Consider the following 7,260-nt stretch of genomic DNA (forward strand, 5'->3'; position numbering starts at 1 on the left):
CAAAGGAATGACTATGTGCAAATGTTTAGAGAAAAGAGAGAGCATGTCATAACTTATTCCTGAAATTGCTGATGGTTCAGGTGTTCCTAGAGAAAAGTTAGAGGAAAGGAAGCAGGAGCAGTAAAAAATCCGAAGCAGAAAGACCAGGTGATATAGCTCATGAATGCCTTAAATCCAAATGTTGACAGGGCCTTTTCCTGTTTCCTGGGATTGGCAATAGGGATTAAAATTGAACACAGAACCTTGACTGGTGTGGCTCAGTGGTTGAGTGCCAGCCTGTGAATCAATGGATCGTCAGTTCTATTCCCAGGCTAGGGCACATACCTGGTTACAAGCCAGGTCCCCAATAGGGGGTGCTCGAGAGGCAACCACACATTGATGTTTCTCTCCCTTTCCCTCTCTAATAAATAAATAAATAAAATCTTTTTTTAAAAAAAGAGCCCTGGCTGGCGTAGCTCAGTGGATTGAGGGCAGGCTGCGAACTAAAGTGTCGCAGGTTTGATTCCCAGTCAGGGCACATGCCTGGGTTGCAGGCCACGGCCCCCAGCAACCGCACATTGATGTTTCTCTCTCTCTCTCTCTCTCTCTCTCTCTTTCCCTTCCCTCTCTAAAAATAAATAAATAAAATATTTTTTTAAAAAGCACAGAACATTGAGAGCCTCACAATTAAGGAGGATTAAGGACACCTTATGGTATTGGGGCAGTGGTTTAAGGACACTGGTCCTTTGGATTAAGGACACTGCTATGATTGGGGCAGTAACAGGCTCTGCCTCAGGAGTGTGTACAAAGAAGTGGCAGGACTTGTTCTACCACAATCACTCATCCTCCTCATCCTCCTCTTCCCAACTGTAAATCTGAGAAGTATTGTTTTCTTTTTCCTTTCCACACCATCATCAAAGTGAGCCAATTTTATGAAACTTTAAAAAATATCAAAATTACCTCAAAAGTTGACAGCTAAAAACAAAAAGCATTTATTATCTTTTGGTTTCATGGGTCACAAATACAAGAGTAACTTAGCTGGGTGTATCAGTTTCAGATTCTCTCAAAAGACTGCAGTCAAGGTGTTGGCTGAAGCTACCATCATCTCAAGGCTTGAATGAGGAAAGATCCACCTTGAAGCTTACTTCTGTGGCTGCTGGCAGTCATTCCTTAGGTCTGTACCAGCTGCTGTCTAGAGACATCTGTTCCTCATCACATGGGATATCCATATAGCCACTCGTGACATGGCAGCCAGCTTCCCCAGGTCAAGGAATACAGATAAGAGAGAGATGGAGTCTCCAGTAGAGACGGAAGCCATGTTTTTGTTTTTTAATAACAATATCAAAAAGACATCCCTTCAATTTCGCTGTATGGCCCACACCAAAGGGCAAGACAAGGGTGTAAATACCATAAGGTGAGAGTCATTGAGGGTCATTTTAGAGGGTGCCTACCCAACTCTTATACAAAACATTATTTTGTAACCTACTTGTATTTTTATTTATTTGAGATATAATTCATACACCACAAAATTTACCATCCCCCAGTGGCAATTCAGTGGTTTTTAATATATTCACAAAGCTATGAACATATCACTTATTCCAGAACATTTCATCACCGCATAAAGAAATTTTATGTGCATTAACAGTTCCTCCCCATTCCCCATGTCCCCAGCCCCTGGCAACCATTAATATACTTTCTGTCTCCATAGATTTGCCTATTCTGGATATTGCATATAAATATAATACCTAGATATTGTATATATGTATACATACAAATTGCACATATTATATAGTCTTTTATTTTTGGCTTCTTAGCAATGATGTTTTCAAGGTGCATTCATGTTCTAGCATGTATTAGTACTTATTCTTTTTTACATAAAAAATTATTGTATGAATATATCACATTTTGTTTATCCATTTATCAGTTAATGGACATTTGGATAGTTTTTCTATTTTGGCTTTTATGAACCGTGCTGCTAATCAACATTCATGTACAAGATTTTTGTGAACACATGTTTTCACCTATTTTGGGTATAAAACCTCGCTGGTCATTTGGTAACTCCACATTTAGCTTTTTGAGGAACTGTCAAACTGTCCTCCAAATCTGCTGCATCACTTTATATGAGAGTTCTGATTCCTTGACATCCCACCCAACACTTGTTACTTCTTTTCTTTTTATTATAACCATCCTAGTAGGCGTGGTTTCTCATTATGATGCTGATTTGCATTTTCCCAAGGACTAATGAAGTTGAGTACTCTTTCATTGCTTATTTACTTTTTGTATACCTCCTCTGGAGAAATGTCTATTCAAATCTTTTTTTCATTAAAAACATTGATCTTTGAGAGGGAGAGGGAAGGAAGGAAGGAGGAGGAGGAGGAGGAGGAGAGAGAGAGAGAGAGATTTGTTGGTCCACTTATTTATGCATTCATTGGTTGACTCTTGTATCTGCCTTGACCAGGGATTGAATCCACAACCTTGGCATATCAGGATGATTCTCTACCCAACTGAGCTACCCATCCAGGACCCTTTGTCCATTTTTTAAACTGGATTGTCTTTTATGATTGCGTTGTAAATGTTTATATATTCTGGGTAATTGATCCTTAGCAGATAAATGATTTGCAAATATTTTCTTCCATTATATGGACTACCTTTTTAATTTCTTGACAGTATTTGACATCCCCAAATTTTAAATGTTGATGAAATCTAACATTGGTTGCTTGTGGATTACATGTCATATCTAAGAAACCATTGTATACCCCAATATCATGAAGATTTACATCTATATTTTCCTCTACGAGTTTTATAGTTTTAGCATTCACTTTTAGGTCTTCGATCCATTTTGAATTAATTTTTGTGTTGGTAGAAGGTAGGGATCCAACTTCATTCATTTGCAGTTGTCCTAGTACCATTGGTTGAAAAGATGATTCTGTCCCCATTAAATGTGCTTGGCACCCTTGCTGAAATTAATTCACTATAGATGTATGGGTTTATTTCTGGACTTTCAAATCTAATCCATCCACCTGTATATCTACTTTGATGGCCAGTATTACATTCCCATTTTTTTTATTCCCCATTTTTTCCTTAAATAATTGCATATATTGTATATGCAATTATAATATGTCTTTAGTTATTCAATTAGGACAGATAATATCTGTCCAAAATTATTCAATTAGGGTTGACATACAATAGTATATTGGTTCCTGGTGTACAATGAATTTATCTTTTATTTTTTAAATATATTTTATTGATTATGCTACTACAATTGTCCCATTTTCCCCCCTTCACTCCCCTCCACCCTGCACACCCACTCCCAGTCACATTTCCCCCCTTCAGTTCATGTTCATGTGTCATACTTACAAGTTCTTTGGCTTCTACATTTACCTTACTATTCTTGCCCTCCCCCTGTCTATTTTCTACCTATCATCTATGCTACTTATTCTCTGTACCTTTCCCCCTCTCTACTCCTCCCACTCCCCTGTTGCTAACCCTCCATGTGATCTCCATTTCTGTGGTTCTGTTTCTGTTCCAGTTGTTTGCTTACTTTGTTTTTGTTTTTGTTTTAGGTGTGGTTGTTCATAATTGTGAGTTTGCTGTCATTTTACTGTACATATTTTTGTCTTCTTTTTCTTAGATAAATCCCTTTAACATTTCATATAATAAGGGCTTCGTGATGATGAACCTTATCTGAGAAGCACTTGATCTGCCCTTCCATTCTAAATGAAAGCTTTGCTGCATAGAGCAATCTTAGATGTAGGTCCTTGTCTTTCATGACTTGGAATACTATTTTCAAGATCCTTCTTGCCTATAGGGTCTCTTTTGACAAATCAGCTGACAGTCTTATGGGCACTCCTTGTAGAGAACTGTCTTGTTTACTCTTGCTTTTTTAAGATTCTCTCCTTAATTTTAATCTTGGCTAATGTAATTATGATGTGCCTTGGTGTGTTCCTCCTTGGGTCCTCCCAACTTCTTTGGGACTCTCTGAGCTTCCTGGACTTCCTGGAAATCTATTTCCTTTGCCAGAATGGGGAAGTTCTCCTTCATTATTTGTTCAAATAACTTTTCCACTTGTTGCTCTTCCTCTTCTCCTTCTGGTACCCCTATAATTCAGATATTGGAATGTTTAAAGGTGTTCTGGAGGTTCCTAAGCCTCTCCTCATTTCTTTTGAATTCTTGTTTCTTCATTCTTTTCTGATTGGATGTTTCTTTCTTCCTTCTGGTCCACTCCATTGATTTGAGTTCCAGTTTCCTTCCCATCACTATCAGTTCCCTGTATATTTTCCTTTATTTCACTTAGGGTAGCCTTCATTTTTCCATCTAATTTGTGACCAAATTCAACCAATTCTGTGAGCATCCTGATTACCAGTGTTTTGAACTGTGCATCTGATAGGTTGGCTACCTCTTCTTTGGTTAGTTGTATTTTTTTTCTGGAGCTATGATCTGTTCCTTCATTTAGGCCATTTTGTTTTTTGTCTTGATGTGCCTGTTATGTAGTGAGGAGTGGAGCCTTAGGTGTCCACCAGGGCGGGGCAACCCAGGTTGCTGGGTTGTGACGCTGTATGTGGGGCAGGGGTCAGAAAGGGGACAATGGCGCTTGCTCCACTCTCTGCTGGATTTCAGTCACTTCCTCCGCTTTCTACAATCAAATTTGGCTCTTTTGGTGCTGATTCCCATGTGGTGGTTTTGTGTATGTTCTGGGACCCTGTGGGTCTCTCCAGTGAACTCTGCTGTGGGGCTGAAAGTCTCTCCCAGCACCTCAACTCCTACAGGTGTTTTCAATCAGTGTTTTGAGGTTATATTTCCCTGTGTTGGGGCCCTGGGTTGCAAGGTCCCTCTCGGTCCCCAGTTTCAACTGGTTTATCTAAGCGTGAATGTGGGACTGCCAGCTGCATCAAGCACCACACCGCGCTCCACAATCCGCTGCCTCACTAGGTCTTCCAGCCGCCACCCTGTGCACCTTGGGTCTACCAGCCACCACTTGGCCACGAGTCCTCTCTGCCCTGGTTGCCCGACTCTGCCCCTCCTACGGGTCTGGATGAATGTGACTTCTTTAACTCCTTGGTTGTTGGACTTCCATACAGTTCAATTTTCTACCAGTACTGGCTATTTTTTGTTTTTAAATTGTTGTCGTCCTTCTTTTGGTTGTGTGGAAGGCATGGTGTGTCTACCTACACCTCCATCTTGGCTGGAAGTCCCGGTGTACAATGTATTGATTAGACATTTATATAACTTACAAAGTGATCACCCCAATAAATCTGGTATCCAACACCACACATAGTTATAACAATACTATTATTACAATCTGTTTATTTGAAATTTACATTCTATCAGGTACTTGTATCTTTAAAAATTTTTTCCATATATTAAATATCATTTTATATTAGTTTCAGGTGTTCAGCATAGTGATTCAACAATCACATACTTTACAATATAATATTATTGACTATATTCCGTATGTTATACTCTACATCCCCATGACTATTTTGTAACTACCAATTTGTACTGCTTAATCCTTCCTCCTTTTTCACTCACTCCTCCACACCCACTTCCATCTTGGAACCATCAAAATAGTCTCTGTGTCTATGAGTTTGTTTATGTTTCGATTATTTATTTATTTTGTTTTGTAGATTCTACATGTAAGTGAAATCATATGACATTTATCTTCTTCTGTCTGACTTATTTCACTCAGCACAATATCCTCTAGGTCTATTCATGTAGTTGCAGATGGCAAGATTTCATTCTCTTTTATGGTTGAGTCATTTGCCATTGTACATATGTATCCCTTCTTTATCCATTTGGTGCTGGTGGAAATGGGGTACTTAAGGTGTCACAAAGAGACCCACAAGGGAGGATGAGGTCTAGTGATAAGATTTGTGGCACCAGATGCAAAATCCAGGGAGCATCCTTGGGTTTCCAGTGCCCCAACTCTGTCCATCCCACCATGGAAAAAGTCCAGTCTTGCCTACAACAGGCCCAGAAATAGGGCCAGTGTTCAGACAGACATTTTGTACCATGCCAAAGTTAGTCCAGCCCAATCTTTCTCTCTATCTGACTACCTAGCTTATTTTCTGGGCTGCTCCTCAGGTGGGTCCATGTTCAGAGTACACACAGCCACAGGGGCCACAGGTGGCTGCTAGTCTTACATGGCTGCTATGGAGAGAGAACACACAAACAAATGGGGCAAGTGCATGTTACCAAGAGAGAGGGAGAGGGAGAAAGAGAGGGAGAGGGAGAAAGAGAGGGAGAGGGAGAAAGAGAGGGAGAAAGAGAGGGAGAGGGAGAAAGAGGGAAAGAGAGAAGGCACTTCTTTATTAAACTGATTATCTCAGGCTTGGGGCAAACTAGGTGATTTTTCAAAATACCAAGATTTCCAAGTTTTCACAGGCTTCTGATGGATCCACCCCCTAGTAAATTTATTTCCTAGATCTTCTGGGGTTGTGTCTCTTATCCAGTCTGATCCCTTCTCCCAGTGATCTGCAGGAAATGAACCAGTGGTTTGCTGGGGATTGTGTGAAGCTGCAACTTCCTAGGGAAGCAAGCAGGCTTATGTTTTCTAGTTGATTATGCTTAGTAATATCTGTTTCCTTTGCTCCCTTCCTTTGTCATAAGTAGCTAACTACCTATGCCAACACATTCATCTACTGATGAGACATTTAGGTTGTTTTCATACATGCCTATTGCAATAATGCTGCAATGAAAATACGGATACATACGTCTTTTTGAATTAGTGTTTTGGATTTTTTAAATAGTTTATTTTTATTGTATTTTTTTCCATTACAATTTATCACCCCTATACCCTCTTCCACCTCCACCCATCTTGTTTTGGGTTTCTTTAGGTAAATACGCAGAAATAGAATTCCTGGGTTCTTCTTTGTCTCTTATTATAGGCTTTGTTTTAAAGTCTATTTTTTTCATTTCCACTTACATGAAATGTCTTTTTACATTCCTTCACTTTCAGTTTCTGTGTCACTTTGAATGTGAAATGAATCTCTTATAGACAGCATACGTAAGTCTTGTTTCTTATCCATTCAGCCACCCTGCCTTTTCATTGGAGCATTTAATCCATTTACATTTAAAATTTTTAAAAAATTTTCTATTTATTTTTAGAGAAAGGGGAAGGGAGGGAAAAAGGAAGGGAAAGAAACATTGATGTTAGAGAGAAACATCAATCAATTACCTCTTGAAAGCCCCCTACTGGGGACCTGGCTGGCAACGCAGGCATATGCCCTAACTAGGAATCAATCAAGTGACCTCTCAGTTCACAGGCCAGCACTCAATCCACTG

This window comes from Phyllostomus hastatus, unplaced genomic scaffold, assembly GCF_019186645.2.
Source record: "Phyllostomus hastatus isolate PE091 unplaced genomic scaffold, TTU_PhHast_1.1 phas_contig_80, whole genome shotgun sequence".
NCBI lineage: Eukaryota > Metazoa > Chordata > Mammalia > Chiroptera > Phyllostomidae > Phyllostomus > Phyllostomus hastatus.